The following is a 17,104-nucleotide window of genomic DNA, read 5'->3' on the forward strand; positions in this document are numbered from 1 at the left end:
TAGCTTGATTCCAGTGGCATGGAGAGCACGAGACTCACGTCTGAGCATACCCGTCCCACTCGGGGTGACAAATGCAAAAACAACAGTTGATGGACAGAATACAGAACAATGTCATACATTCACCCCAGTACAGAGATCTGGGCCTAGAGAAATAGAATAGACAGAAGTAAAACAGAAAGCTCCTTTTCCTCGGGGGGGGGGGGTATGTTTTGAACGTTAGGGGCCTTGGGCAATTGCCCATTTTGCCAATGCCTTAAAACGTGACATCAATGTTTTCATTTGCTGTGATAGGATTTTTTTGACTTGCTGTCTTGAGCCGATGAGCCTTCCTAGACCTCACATATGTGTCTGTGTTTTGTTCTCTGTGGGCTGTATTACAGTGAGGATGCACTGTCCCACTCTGTGCCATGGTGTGCCCCTTAACTATGTGTGCCGGAGAAAGTCTGCCCCATCAAAGCAATAGGTTTTTCACAGTGCAGGCATGAGGCAGACCCATTGTTTGAAGCCGCAGTCTGTCTTTCACTGCAGGTGGAGACCTGGTCTCACTTTCAGAGTGGAGCAGAGATCGGTGCAGTGAATGACTACACTGGCCAACAGGAGGGTGCCTGGGAGACTCTCTGGACACAGTACAACTCCATCAACATGAGTGCCGTTGAGGTGGCACACTGAGTGTGCGCCACCTTCTGTGTGGCTCAGTATCAGTGTGCCTCCTGATGCCTTCTTTGTCATTGCACCCAAATCTGTAATACTTTGTGGGTGTAATGGTAAATGTTTTTCATGTAATCTCTCCCCAATCTAAATGAGCATATACCCTTTGTGATTGAATTTATGAATATGTTGTGCTAATATGATTCATTTCACAAAAAGGGGTCGCTCAGGCCTCTGCAGACAGTTCTGTATTAGCAAAGTGCCCCGTGGCCATAAACCTCAGGGGCACACACCCATTACTCCACACCCACTCTCAAGGACACCTTGTATAATGTTGCCCCTACTATTTGCCTAAAAAGTGTACAACACATTTTGTCACTGTCTGCTCGACAATATTTAGCAGGTAAAGCATAGCTGTCTCTAATTCGTAAGAAAGTGTTTTTTGTTTATGTTTACCAGCGTGACAGATCATAAGGAAGTGTCAGATGTGTCCCATATGGTTTGTGTTACAGCTGTATGTATTGAAGTTAGACACCTTCCAGCAGAATGGTGTCACTTCTGCCATTATAAATATCCAAGTGTCTGTTTCTGAGTGTGGGTTTGCACAGCATATGAAGATAAAACTGTGCTTTCATATGTGATCTAGGTCCTGCGTTAATATACTGGACTGGAGAGTTTCTTCATTTTTGTTCTTCTCATTCACTTTGCACATTTCTTAATTAACATAAGTGTTTTAGTCCTCTCCAGACTTCCTGCGTTCCCCTTAATCTGAGAGTGTTTTGCATGGTCCTATGTTTGTCCACACTGTCCTTGTTACAAAAATGGGCTATATCTGTGATTGGCATCCAGTGGCGTCTCTTTGAACATGTAAGGTTGATTACATTTAACAATGTTTAATATTTTTTTCATATAAATGACAACACTCATATAAGAACAATAGAACAAAATACTGACTAACCATTAAACAATTGACTAAATATGTATGCGTATGATATAAAAATGTATACGATAAGAACTCGCATTCTACTAGCAACTATGTCTGTCCAACTTCCGCCCCATATCACGCCTGCCTTTCCCGGTGAAGGTGCTCGAACGCTGGGTCAGTAAATGCCTCTCAACCCACCTCGAGCAGCACCATTTTTTGGACGAATTCCAATTTGGGTTTCGCCCAGCCCATGGCACTGAAACCGCGGTGCTCACGGCCATGGAGGAGCTTCGAATGCGCGCAGACAGGGGCCAAGCCGTGGCCCTCATTTTACTTGACCTGTCTGCCGCATTCGATACTGTCAATCATAGGATCCTGCTCCAGCGGTGAGAGCGGCAGGGATCGACGGCACGGCCCTGATCTGGTTTCACTCCTACCTCAGCGACAGAAAACAGGCTGTTTCCCTCCCCCCTTTCCAATCGGTCTTCTCCCCGGTCCCTCACGGTGTCCCCCAGGGTTCCTCTATCAGTCCGATTCTTTTTAATGTTTACTTAAAACCTCTGGTCACGTTAATTAAGTCACACAACATGACCACAGTAAACTATGCGGACGATACACAGCTCCTTCTCTCGTGGGAAGGCGAAGACTCCATCCCCTTGCAAGCCTTCCATGACTGCCTACGAGACACGGCATGCTGGTTGCACCGGAACTCACTTCAGTTCAACTCCTCGAAAACCGAGGTGATGTACTGCCCTGCGAGTCGCATACCTCGCCCTCTGCCCGCTGAGTTCTGGCCCCCGGAAAACTCCAACAACCCCCTACCAGCTACCACCGTTCGCAACCTGGGCGTCATGCTCAACCATCAATTAAGCATGGAAACACAGGTCTCAAGAACAGTCGCAACTTGCTCTGGCCTTATGCGCTCACTGCGCAAAGTTTTGCCTCTACTTCCATCCTCCGCCAGAGCTCTAGTAGTCAGGTGTACTATTCTTAGTCGCCTTGACTACTGCAACGCCCTGCTGCTTGAATCCCCTGCGACACTACTGGACAGACTCCAACGAGTCCAGTCGGCAGCAGCCAAATTGGCTCTGGGATGGACCAGGAGATCCTCGGCCACTGCCGCACTGGCCGAGTTGCATTGGCTGCCTTTGAGGCAACGCATTGCCTTCAAGGCCCTTTGCCTGGTCTTCAAGGCACTACATGGAATAGGACCCAGACCTCTTCAACGTCTGTTCTCCTGGTATACTCCCACCAGAACAGTCAGGTCCACAACTGCCTGCCTCGCGAGAGTGCCCAGATGTAAGAAGGCCAGGATGGGAGGAAGATCGTTCCGAGTAGCTGCAGCCAAGCTATGGAACAGTCTACCTGTCGACATTCGCCATATCCCTCACCTCCTCCCATTCAGGAAACGTATCAAAACATGGCTCTTTCCCCTGTCCCTATAAAAACCGGCCAGTTCCAGTTCACCCCCGTCAATAAACCACTAGAGTAGCTACCAGCGCCAGGATACCTGCCAGGTGACAGTCGCGCTTTATAAATATTTTAAATAAATAAATAAATAATAACTATGTAAAATTATAAAAATGATAAAAGAAAGGAGTAAAAGGAAAAAGAAAGGAACAATAAAAAAGAGGAGGGAAGGCAATTATTAAAATAGGGTCAATAATATTAAACCGGTACACCTTATTCAGCTGATGAATAAGCAAAACTACTGGCAACAAGACAGTAATAAAAGAAAGACTTAATGTAGGATTGAAAGTCCCTGTATATGTGTAGGAGACTCCACTAGATTTAAGAGAGAGTTTTTTTTTTTTTTTTTTTTGAAACCGTTTATTACAAGACTCAAAAATATACAAATATGGGCCTACAACCTTCCGGCCGGCCGCTAGCAGTGAAAGGAGCATACGATATACATTTATAAAACACAAGGTGCTGTGGCAGAACATGCATAGGAGTTAACATCATTGCGAGCCACACCATCCAGACCCCACTATACGGTTCCATTTTAAACTTAAAGAACAACAAGTACAAACAAACCCACAAGGCAATCCTCAATCGGAAATAGCAACACGTGCTCCCCTAAAGGGGAAATCCTAGCCATCCATAGAAGTCTCAAGAGGGGAGAGAGACCAGAACTAGGGCTGGGTGAACCCAATGCCCAGGTGCCGGGGGGATGAGTTGGCTAAGGGGACGGGGCCGGCGACGGATCAGGCAATAACGGCGGAGCACAGATTCCCCCGCGGTAGGCGTTCCAGGGGCCCCACACTTTCACCCATGCCCCAGGCTTACCTCTCGCCACATACACCACCTTTTCCCGAAACATGCACCAATCCATATGTTCCTTCCAGGCTGAGACAGTTGGGGGCCTCTGGGATCCCCACAATTGGGCAATATCACGCTTGGCAACCATATACCCCAGAGTCACCCACCACGTCTGCGGCACCGAATAGTCGGTAGGCTCCCACACATTCAACAGGCATCTCCTCGCTTCGGGCAACAGCGCCACATGCGTAACCACTCGCAGCACCTCATGCACACCACGCCAGAACCCCTCCACCTCCGGGCACTCCCACAGGATATGCAGAAAAGTCCCCAACGCACCACACCCACGCTTACACAAACCATCCTCAGCATAGCCCATACGCAGGAGCCTTGGCCCCGTCATGTAGACCCTGTGGAGTATCTTGAGCTGGACGAAACGAAGGCGAGCCGGTATGGCCACCTCTTTCGGGGAGGCCACCGCGGAAGTCCAGTCCTCGTCGTCCAGCTCCAGCCCGTCGGCCACCCAAGCCCCACGAAGGGCAGTCAACAAGTCTGAGCGGTCGTTGATCAGTTTTTTGTAGATCAGTGAGATCGTGCTGTCCGGGATGTGTCCATCCAGCACTCTATCCTCCAGGGGGGAACACTCCGGGATGGAGGCAACGTCCGGAAAGACGCAGCCCAGCGCATGACGGACCTGCAAATACCGAAAGTACTCGCTGCCCTGCAACTGAAATTCCGTCTGCAGCATCTCGAACGTTTTAAATCCTCCCCTCGTCCAGAGATCCCCCACTTTGCTAATGCCTATTATGTCCCACTTCTCAAAGCCCTTCGAGGTCCACAAGGAGCCCAACCGCTCAGACGCGTATAGTGGTGACGCCCGGGTCAAACGGTCCTTCCACCCCATAGCTGCATTGGCCGCATGCCACACTCGCACCATGACACGCGTGGGGCCCGTTAGGCGAGCGTCGGGCGCGCTAGAATAGAGCGCTCGATTATGGTCACCACCTGGAAGGAGCATCCTATCCATTTCAAATGCCGGGTTGAAGGCGGGCCCATATAGGCCCTGATTAATCGCAGCTAGCTGGGAGGCCCAATAGTACCGTTTGATATCCGGAAGGGCGATCCCCCCGTCATACCATGGGAGCGTCAGCTTCGCCAGGGCAATACGTGGCCTCCCATCCCAGAACAGGCGGCGCTGCAAACTCTCCACTTCGCGGAAGTAGCGCGCTGGGACGAGGTCCATAGTGTTCTGCAACGCGTACAGGAAACGCGGCAGCGACATCATTTTAAACAATGCCGCCCGGCCGAGCGGCGAAAGCGGCAAACGCCGCCAGCGCGCGACATCCTCTTTCAGACGCTGGAGGGGGGGAAGCAAGTTCCGATCATACCGATCCTCCGGGTCCAGAGTAATGAAGACACCCAAGTACCTAAATCCCTGCGGGGCGACCTGGATCGGACAGCCCCGCGGGAGGATAGGAGCCTCCCCGGAGAGAACATACACACACGATTTAGCCCAGTTGATGACAAGACCGGAGTTACGACCGAATGAATGCAAAACATCAACCAGTACTATGAGTGATTTACGTGGGGAAGCTAGGTACAGAAGGATGTCATCAGCGTATAGGGATACGCGGTCCTCATACTCGGGGGTCCAGCGGAGACCACGGATGGAAGGCTCCCACCGCAGCCACTCCGCCAGGGGCTCCAAGGCAAGTGCAAAGAGGAGCGGCGATAAGGGGCAGCCCTGCCGCGTGCCCCGGCCCAGCTCGAACGGAGCCGATACTCTTCCGTTCACCACCACCTGCGCCAATGGGCCCGAGTACAGCAATTTGACCCAACTGATGAACCCTGGGCCAAATCCAAACTTCGCAAGCATCGCCCAGATGTATGGCCACTCAAGCGTGTCAAACGCCATGGTGGCGTCTAAGGACGCCAAAATGGCCGGCTCCCGTATAAACGGGACACGTGCGAGCACACCGTGCAAGCGCCGCAGATTAAGGGCTGTGTTGCGATGAGGAATAAAGCCGGACTGGTCCTGATGAACCAAATCGCCCACCACGCCGACCAGCCGATTGGCCAGTACCTTGGCGAGAATCTTGGGCTCCGCATTCAGTAGTGAAATGGGCCGATAGGATGTAACCCGGTCCCGAAGTCTCCCCTCCTTGTGGATGACCACGATTGTAGCCAGACGCTGGTCCAGCGGGAGGGAGCCCACCGAGTGTGCCGCCAGGAACATAGCCCGGAGGTGGGGTGCCAGCGTATCCGGTCGCAACTTGTACAGCTCGATAGGGAGACCATTCGGACCCATGGCCTTGCCGGAAGCGACCGAGCGTATGGCGAGGGCGATTTCGTCGGAGGTGGGAGCGGCGTCCAGCAACACCCTGTCATCCCCGGAAAGGGACGGCAGCGCGATATCCCTGAGCAGGGCACAGGAATCCTCTTCCGAGCAGGGAGACACCGGGGAATACACTCCACGGAAATAATCCGCGAAACAGGAGACGATTTCTTCTGGCTCAGTTACACACACACCATCCGTTTTCTCAATCAGCGGGACCACACGATTCGCTCTCTCTTTTTTGTCCAACCACGCTATCAGTTTACCAGCCTTATCACCCACATCATACAGTCGCCCCTGTTGCTCTCTACTGAGGCCCCTGGCCGCCTCCGTGACGAGGGCCCTATAGGCCGCTTACTTGAGTTGGAGGACATGTAATGCGGCATCCGTCACCCCACCTTCTAAATTACCCTCCAACTCAGCTATTTCAGCCTCCATCCGGGTCACCTCCTCCCGCTCGCGCCTCCGGGCGTGGGAAATAAGGGATAGGGCTTCCCCTCGGAGTACTGCCTTGAAGGCCTCCCAGAGCGGTACAGCCGAAGGCACGGACCCCACATTCTCATCAAAATATCGCTGAAGGGATTTAATCAATTCAGCGCGAATGGTGGGGTCGCGCAGGTACCAAGGATTGATTGGGACAACCCTACCCTCACCCCTCGGAAAGACATCAAAGTGCAGTAGGAGCGGGGAGTGGTCCGAAATACCCCGTGGCAAATGGCGCACCTCTCCCACCCTCCCAACATAGGCCGCCGGGACAAGGACATAGTCTAGTCGTGAGAGACTACCATGGGCTCCCGAGTGGAAAGTGTACTGCAGCTGCGTGGGGTGTTTTAAACGCCAGCAGTCCACTAACCCAAATGTATCCAAGAGGCCGGGTAGCCACGCCTGTGCCCGGGGGAGGTCCCTAGGGGGGTGACGATCCACAGTCCCAGATACCACCGCATTGAAATCCCCCCCCACAACTAAGAGTCCCCCCGGAAGGCCAAGGAGAAGGCGCCCCAGGTCTGCAAAGGTGGTCGACTGCAGCCCCGGTGGGATGTATACTGACACAAAGACAACCACTTTGCCCTCCAGTCTTCCCACCAAGACCGTGTAACGTCCCCTGTCATCGTGGAGCACCTCATCAATCTCCAACGGGAGCGAGTACCTCACCATGATGCCCACATCCCTTGAGCCAGACGTGAAGCCCGAGTGAGCCACTAGGCGATAGCCACGCCGATTCATGGCGCAGAAGGAGTTGCCAATGAGGTGTGTCTCCTGCAGAAAGACTACATCGGGCGAGATTCACTTCAAAAACTGCAGGACCACACCTCGTTTGATCCTGTCCCCCAGTCCATTCACATTCCAAGACAACAAAGTTAATTCCCTACCCCCCATCATACACAGAAGCCATCATTCGTCCCCCGGAGAGCACTGTAGAACTAACACAAAAGTACGTTTGCCTTGTGATAAAAACGAACAACACCCCATCCCTACCCACCCACACCAACAGAACTCCCCCCTCCCTGCACCCCTGCATGAGCCCGAACAGCCCCCCCAACGTGCAGTGTGCCTGTCGCCCCATATATAGTTAAACTAACTAGCCCCCTAGAGGAGGAGGGAGAACCCCCAACAGACCCAACACAACCTCCATAGGAGGGGAACTTACAAAGACTGACGCAGAATCGAAAGTGGCATCATTTTCGTCCAGAGTGAGGCCCAATGTTAAACCCTCAGTCCTGATCCAGCGTGCCGTCTCCCTCCGCCGCCCCCCCGATCACAATCCCCGGGCAGAGTATCCAGCCAGTCCCCGGCCGCTTCGGGACGATCAAAGAAGTGCGTGCGACCATCCACCTCCACTCGCAGCTTAGCTGGGAAGAGCATGGCGTATTTGAGGTTTAGGTCCCGAAGACGGCGTTTGACACCTAGGAAGCTCAGTCTCTGCTTCTGGACCGCTGGGGTGAAATCAGGGTAAAAATTTACCTCCATATTGTCAAACTTGACCGGTCCATGCAGTCTGGAGGTTTGCAGGATAGCGTCTCTGTCCCGAAAATTGAAAATCCGGGCAATGAGAGGTCTCGGAGGGGCTCCAACCTTCGGCCTTCCCCCGGGAACCCTGTGGGCCCTCTCCACAGCGAAGAATTTACTCAGCCCCCGTGGCTGGAGATGGGTAGCAATCAGGTCCTCCACAAAGAGATCCGCCGCCGCCTCCTCGCGTCCCTCAGGCACCCCGATGATGCGGATGTTGTTCCTCCGTGCCCGACTCTCAGAGTCCTCCAGGCGTCGATCCATAAGCGCACTCGCCTGACTAAGCCGGCGCACCTCTGTTTGTAAGGCCTCCACATCTGTCGTTAGGCCCGATGCGGTGTGGGCCAAAGAATCTACTCGGTCGTTGGTTTTGGAAAGATCGGCCCTCACCAGGCCAACATCCACGAGGACCGAGTCGATCTTCTGCGCCAGTGTATCAAACCGCTGACCCACCGAGGCCTTCATCTCGGCAATGGCGCCCATGATATCTCGCAGAGTCAGATCCGCGGGCAGGTCTGGGGCATCAGGAGGGCTCTCAGGGGACTTGCGCGGTCCATCGGGAGATCCCTTCTGGAGGGTATAGCGGTCCATACTATTAGCCTGATGGACGGCGCCACGCCGGGTCGACTTGGTCTTTGCCCGGTCTCCATCTTGTTTCGTGGCCATGGCCTCCAATCTCCCAGTCGCACCAGCCACGTCGTGTAGGGCAGGAAAGCAGGGCCACGAGCTCCGGGGGGGGACGCCTCAGAGCAGCGGGGTGGATCACAGCCTGCAGGCAGGCAGGGCCTCCCAGCAAGGCCACACCAAGGGCTCCGCAACCCAACCTCGCAGAGATGGCAAGGGGGTGTGAAAGCGAAAGCGAAAGTGCGGGGTACGCGAGTCGCCAGGCCCTGCCTGCCGCTGTTGTTCATTTTGTCACTGGATCACCCCACAGCGCAAATCCGGGGTCCGGCGAGGGGAAGGCCGTAAACCTCAATCGGTGCTCACTCCGGTGTCCGAGGTCCGATTCGGAAGCGGGAAACGGGTGCCACCTCAGCTCAGGGCAGGATAATTTCAGGATAATCGTAGGAGGTTGCGGAGGTCCTCGGGAGCCTCGCACCTACGCGGCCATCTTGGATGCAAGAGAGAGTTTGTTAATGGTTACACAAAACTATCTCTCTTAATAAACTCTTTAATGGTGCATGAATAACCTTTTTCTTTTCTGTGATTAGTATAGATAACATGAGTAACTATGAGTTTAGAAGATTCTGTCCAACAAAACATTGCTTGCTGACAGAGAGGGTTACAAATAAATCTAGTATTTCAGAACCAGAATTAAAAGTATTATTATTTATAAGAAGAATATAAATTTAAATTTAACACAAGAATGTCATTCATTTGAGTCCAAATGATTTCCAAAATGTGCAGTTTGTGCAGTACAGCTTAGGCACAATATTACCTGTTTCAGTATGACAATATCAGCATATGAGGTCATGAATATTGGACATCGTATTTAGCTTAAAATGAGTATAAAATAATCTATTGTAAAATGTTGGGGTGACTTTAGCAACTGTAGGTGTTTTGTGTATTTTAATCCATATTATTCCCATAGACTGATGGGCCAAGAAATTGTCCTTTCATTTTTATTTTGTTTTGCCACCACCAGTTAAATACATCTTGATAAATACATTTATAAATACAGGAGGAAACACTACCAATGATAAATAGGTGAAAAAAGGGAGAATAAAAAAAACACTTTATCCACATTTCATAACTAACGGTGAAATAGCATTATTAAGCTGTATTCAAAACACCAAAGACACCATGTCATTTGGGCTATGGCTTTAACCAGCCTTGCTATCCATTTTCCATTTATAGATGGGGATCCAGATATGTTTCCCTAATTTTTTGCTCTCCATCCTTTCCTTTCATATATACTCTTTTCGAAGTTATAAATATCTAAAAGCCACTATTGAAATGAGGGGGGGGGGGCCGGATCCAGCCAAGCAGAAGATATAATAATTCTTGCTACTGCCATGGCCATAAAGACAAACTCTTGTTGCGCTTCTGGCACTCCTTCCTTCGTGACCCCTAATAATATTAAATCTTCTGTAAGGCTTATTTTAATCCGCATGAACTGCCTCAGAAAGTTTTCTATAGCTGTCTTCAAGGGCTACAAGGTCGAACAAGATCTTGGCTGGCGTAAATAATAGCAAAAAAATTGTTTTATAATACGGCCGATTTCAATTTGGAGTGGCCCAGTGTGAGTGAGTCAAAGAACTTGCCACACTCAATACCTAGCATTTGCTGCCACTTCTCACAGTGTTTCTCTAAATCATCAGACAACAACTGTCTCAGCCCTCCATATATCTGGGTGATAGTATAGCCCTCTGGATCCCTTATCGCCTCCATTATGGGCTCTTTAAAAAAAGGTTCTTCCCCCCTTTCTTTTTCCCAATATAGGTTCGGACCTGTAAATATTTGAAAAATTCTTTCTGGTCAACATTTAAAAAACAACTGGACCTTCTCAATTGGTCCTTCTCCACATGAATCAAGCAGATCCCCAATCTTCCCCACTCCTAATGCATCCCACCGCAACATGACTTCGTCATGAAATATTTCAGGAAATGACGGGTTTCCCAAAAAAGTGGAGTGTAAAAATTCATCCTACCTAGTCCTAGTATTTTCCTAACGATATTCAAGACAGAAGATGGCACCCCTAAGGGCTTGAATTTAACTATTTTCTAGTAGCTAGGTTCGCTGTATTTCAGAAGCCAATTAGAGGCCTCTTTCCCCAATAGCAATTCGTATATATCTAGGGGGGGCATCACGTCTCCACCAATCCACAACTTTGCCAACAAGCAGTCCCCAGATATAGTGAAATACTGCAGCCCAATAATACATTTTTAAATCTGTGACAGCCCACCTCCCCTATCACTGGGGAGGGACATGAATCTAAGCGCCCTTCTGGTCTTTCCATGTGCCCATATAAACGTATTAACCATCTTTTCCATCCCCTTAAACCAATGACTTTCAAACTCTAAGGGTATCATTCTAAAAAAATACATAATCTTTGGGAGAAATATCATATTAATGATATTGCACCATCGCACAATTGATAGATGCAAATTATTCAGCCTATCTAAATCTTTCTTTCCCTTTTGTATTGAAGGGGCCAGATTTTCATTTACAATTTTACCCTGTTTGGATGTTATAGAGACAGCAGATCTCGTCACACGTGGATCTGACAGGCAGGTCTTACTATTTATTACAATTTGTGTTTTATGCCAACTAAGAAAGTAACCTGAACCCACCCCAAAATGGTTTGCCTCATTCTCGATCTCCCTTAGGGCTTCATAGGGGTTAGGTGTCATTACCGCAAGATCATCCGCGCAGCCCACAAATCTGGGGGAGCCTCTCCTTTCTGCACTTGACATATCATATGGATATGGTCAGCCCCCAGAGCAGAAAAAAAAACTTTATAGAACTCTAGTGAAATTTGATCGGGACCCACAGCTTTACCAGAGGGGAGTTCTTTAAGTGAGCTTTGTATTTCTTGCCCTGTGAATGGAGCGTCAAGGGAATCTGCATCTTCTTGTGAAAATTGCTCAATCATGAGCGACTCTAAGCACTCCTTTATACGCTTCACGTCCAGATGTCCCTCCTCTCCATATAGTTTTTCATAATATCTGTGGAATTCCTCCCGTATATCCCTGGGTCCGGAGACAAGTTCGCCCTTGTAATTCTTAATCTCCAAAATCTCCCCCTAACAGTTTTCTGTCTTGTCCATATGGCTAATAAATTCCCCACTTGCTCACTATATACATAGAAGTTTTTCCTCCATGCCATATATTTCTCTGCCGTCCTTGCTGACGAAATTTCACAACCGTATGACTTTGATAAGGCGAGTTTCTACAGGACTCCCTCAATGCATAAGCCATTAGCTATAGCCCTGATCAATTCCTCTTCTATATCCACGATTGAGCTATAAATCCTATTTAAGGGATACTTTCCTATTATGATTCAGAGTAAAGCCTAAAGTCTCCCTTCTGATCTCGGTCTTAAGAGCATCCCATACCACTCCACACCCCGCACTTACCCTTTTAAGCTCTACAAACTCTCCCAGCAAGTTGTTCATATGACTAATATTTTCGGGATCCTGTAGCAAACCCCTCTCAAATCTCCAAGTTTGTTCTGGAATTTCTACCCCTGTGCTAATTACTTCTAAAACCAGGGGGTTGTGGTCTGACATGACCCTGGGGAACTTATTGATCGTGCATGCCGTAAGCAGTTGCTGCGAAACCAGAAAGTAATTTAGGCACGCTACTGCTCTATGCGGGGTAGAGAAATATGTACTACCCCCCTCCTGAGGTTTTAAATATGACCAGACATCAATAATCCCGTTATCTTGCATCAGCTGAGTGAGGGCACAAAAGACTTTCTTTTCCAGGCCAGGGTAGTTCCTGGAGTTCCCATTCCATAGCCCACCCAAGCCATTGATATTCAGGTCACCGCAAAGTATAATTGGTAGTGGCCATTTGGTGAGCTCCAAATTAAGAAATTAAAAAATGTAAGGGTCATCGCACGTGGAGCCATAAACTGAGCAAAGTGTAAAATTAAGCCCCATGCATTGGCACTCCACAAGCGCCCAGTGACCAAATTTATCAGTTGCCCTTTTTTTTAATAGAATGCCCCCCTTTCGGGCAAAAATGGCCACCCCCTCGTTCTGGTCCCTTGCGTAGTGTATGCCACTAGCTAATATCCCACATGCTCTAATAGATTTTTCCTACTTCCCCCAATGTGCGTTTTCTGTAAACACACTATATCCGCATGCAACATCCGCAATTCTTCTTTGATTTTCCGTTAATTTGACGGGTCATTCAGCGTGCATATATTTACTGTTGCAATTCGCATGCTAGCTGTGCTGTTTTAAGCCGTACAAACATTTTCTCCCTTTCTGGCCCAACCATTTTAGTTTCCTCATGTAACTGTGTTTTTGGCTTGTCCCCCCATTGTCCACCCTGGGTGGCCCACCCCCCTAACTCAACCCCTCCCCCTACACTCTGCTCTTGCTTCCCCACCCACTTACCCCACCTACACTGTGAGACAAGCAGACCGAGGGTCTAACTGATGGAGCCTGTACTCTGGCCCCCCGCCACCCACCAGGTCATAACTGCCTTTTTTTAAATTTCCTTCTACCCCATTTTTAGATCTGTTATTAGAAATATCTCATTACATTCCCTCTTATTCTGACAATGAGATTCATGCATGCCAAACCAGGACTAAATTGCTAAAGAGCGGGGCTATTCGGCCTGGTCTGTTTCAGTTTATTAATGTACTCTTTTGCTTGGATTTCAGAGCTAAAAACTCTTGTGTTGTTTTGAAATATGATTTTCAGATGAGCCGGATTCATCAGGTATGCTTCTGGCCCCAGAGCTCGGCATGGTTGGATCAATTGCCTGAGCCTCCACCGTCTTGCCACTGTAAAGTGACAAAAATCTGGTCTTGCGAAGAAAGACTGTTCTTCATACGTTCTTTTGGTGTCGGGTGTGCTTTTGAAAACACTTCTTCACGCAATAGGAAGTTCCCAAAAGAATTTAAGATTGTTCTTGGTTTCGAAATTTCTCCATAATGTGACATACCTGTTTTTTTATTGTCAGTGGAAAGCGATTCACCCCCTGAATTTCTAGGTCCCAATTCCAGTGTTGGCGTTCCGGAAAGGCTTCCTTCATTAGATTCAGCATATAAGTCCGAATATCGTTGCCCTCAATACCTTCTTTGATGCCTAGTATTCTTAAATTATTCCTCCGCTGTCGGTTTTCGAAATCTTCCAGTTTCCATTGGATGTCTGCTATTTGTGTCCCTTGCGCTTCTGTCTGGGTTTGGGCTACCTTATTTGCAAGGTCTGTGCCGTCGATGCCAGGCTTTATCTTCTCCAGGCTGTCAGCATCTCCATACAAATCCTTCGCAATGCCATCACCAGTGGCTCCCACTGCTTCAGCCACAGAGTCTCTAGCAGGAATCACAATAGTAGGGAAAAATTCAGTGATACTCTGCTGCTGCTGAGATTGAGACTGGGATTGTATCTGCTGTTGAAGTGGATATTCCGTCTGAGAGTCTCGTGTTTCTCCAATAGTTTTCTCCAACCTTCCTTCCCCCCTCCTTTCTCATTTTTTACAATTATCCAAGCTCTGGTTTCCCATCGAGAGCATTTTAGGATTAGCAATAGCAATACTGGTTCAGATTTCCTGGCTTCCCCACCTTAGAATGCTGCAGGGACATAGAGTTTTAATTAGGGGATGCTGCTGCTGTAGTAATTGCATTGATATTGGTGTTTTTGCCCCACACGGAGTGATTTGCCTTTAGAGGCATCCTTCCACTCATGCAGATCCTGGCTGTGAGCCATCCGGTCCTGTTGGCTCCACCTCCTCCTCCTCCCAAGATCAACAATGGCCCAGGGGCCCTGCTAGTAAGTCTTCATTTCTTTATTTCAGCATTGATTAAGCCTTCATTTGGGGAATATCTCTATATTCCATTCAGTCTGACCCGGGCGGCTGGGAGCGACCACCACGGCCACTCATACAAGCGTCCTCTTGTCTACCCCAAAGAAAACTTTCCCTGGCTTTTCATTTTTCTGTTGTGATCTTTAATGAGTCTCATCTATTGAAGAAGTAGATTGATTTAACTATCTGCTAATGAAAGACACGTTGGGACTAGCAAACTTCCATATGCTGTGAATGCACTTAGCATTATTATTTGTGGTATGGGATGGTAACTTTGAAATTGAAAGAATGCACAAATGGTTTTGTGATACTTTTACAAATTGGGCATATATTTTTGTTTACAGTCACTGAATGACTGTGAACACTGAGCTAAAGGGGAACGTGAAAGCCCCACCAAAACACAGTAACTTTTCAAACGCGGTGTGCAGTTACTACCCTACACTAGAAATGCAGAAGACCATATTATACAGATAGCTCAACCTGTTAGAAGGAAAACACTTTTCTAATACAGTGAAAACCAGTGCATCAGTGTTAGAGTATACAATAATAAATAAGTCCACATTGACTAACCTGTGTCATCTGGCCCTGCGGGAGTGATGTATGAAGATTTGCCTCCAGTGTCTCTGAGTGGCTTCTAGAGCAAGCGAAGTTATACATGTGATCCATGAAACCACCCAGGGAAGGGGGAATGGGATTTGAGATAAGACAAGAAAGCCTAGGTTGTTACTTCACACTGGTGTGCCTCAGTTTACTTCACTCTCAGCTGCGTCGTGTTTGCTTTTGCTATAAGGTTAAAAATAACATGCATTTGTAGCAACTTCACATGACAAATTTAGGAGAGGTTTATTAGAGAGTGAGAATAGACATGTACCAGCTCAACTACCCCCAACATTCCTACACCCAATTACCCGCATGGCAACCAGTAACCCAGATACCACACATCCTCCCTCTTAACACGGCTATAGTTCACATAAATATAACATTCCCATCAAAATGTATAATACAATACTACTTGTCCTAATAACATGGGGAGTGGTGGCACTCCAAAACATATATAACAATATACACAATTTGACGAGTGCAAGCATTTCCATAACAATTGTTTTTGAGCTAACAGAATAACAAAGCATCAGCCTACTATATTATCTTTATATTTGACAGGAAGTACAGATGACCTACCCGAATGAGTAGAAACATCAGGCTGAACTACTGACCCACCTGACAGCATGGTAGGATCCACCTTATCAAATACAGTTGGTTCCAAATCATTATTCAAATTATTTCCATTATCAAAAATGTCTTACCACCGAGGTCAGGCAATTCATTATCTTCACCACCTGCATTTCCCAAAAAGACATTATCATTCAGTGTGGTTGCATTGTCCACATTTATATGACTAAGCTCATCCTCCTCCGACAACCACACATTCTGTTTTCCACCCTCTCCATGTAACTTTTATTCAACTTCCATGACAAAAGTTTATTGCAATTGGTAAGACGTTGAAAATGCTATACTTTCCCATCACTCAATCAGGGTAAATTTGAATGAACACGTTTAACCTGAAAAGGGTTCTGTGAATATACTATTTTCCTTCCTAGTCATAGTACCCAATTTAGCTCTAACCCAGTCGCCTTGTTCTATGATCACTTCCTCTACTCCTTGTTTTCTGTCATAATACTCCTTGTACAGCTTTTGCACTTTCCTCAGATTAGCATTAACTACTGCAGGAGATCATCTGCGGTGATATTTCTTAGTCATCCATGCAGAATTGGCCCTGGTAAATGATTTTCTATCCCTCAAGACCCTAAAAGTTTTGTACCCTATCCTAGGTAGGAGTGATCCTATAAGCACAAATCATTCTATTCAGTTCTTTTCTCCAAGCCAACCCCGCATTTATAGCAGTTTGTACATTCCCCATGATTACATGATTAAAGCTTTCTACAACACCATTACCTGCAGGATGATACACAAGTATACATTTTGGTTTAAAAAAATTCCTGGCTAAAATTTTTTCCAAACATCCAGTAGTAAATTGAGCTCAATTGTCACTCAGCAGAGATTTAGGGATGCCCACTTTCAAATTTATTTTTTCAAGAAAGCTACTAACCACAGCAGAATCTACCTTATCAACCTTAGGTCACTTGGAATGCAAGTCCAAAAGAACAATTACAAACCTAGACACACCATTAGCATCCAAAATGTGTCCAAGAATATCAATTCCTAAGTCTTTCCAAGGCTTATCTGGACATTTTCTACAACTTAGCGGAGGTCCAAAAACAGAAGCTAACCTATAACCCCTGGCACAATTCTCACATGGCCTTACACACTTTTCTATGTCAGAATCAATACCAGGCCACCAATATGACGACTTATACATCTCTTGAATTTCTCTTTACCTAAATGATCCATAATACTGCCCATGAGGGGCATTATACTGAAAATCTT

Source organism: Triturus cristatus, chromosome 5_1 (assembly GCF_964204655.1).
Source record: "Triturus cristatus chromosome 5_1, aTriCri1.1, whole genome shotgun sequence".
Lineage (NCBI taxonomy): Eukaryota > Metazoa > Chordata > Amphibia > Caudata > Salamandridae > Triturus > Triturus cristatus.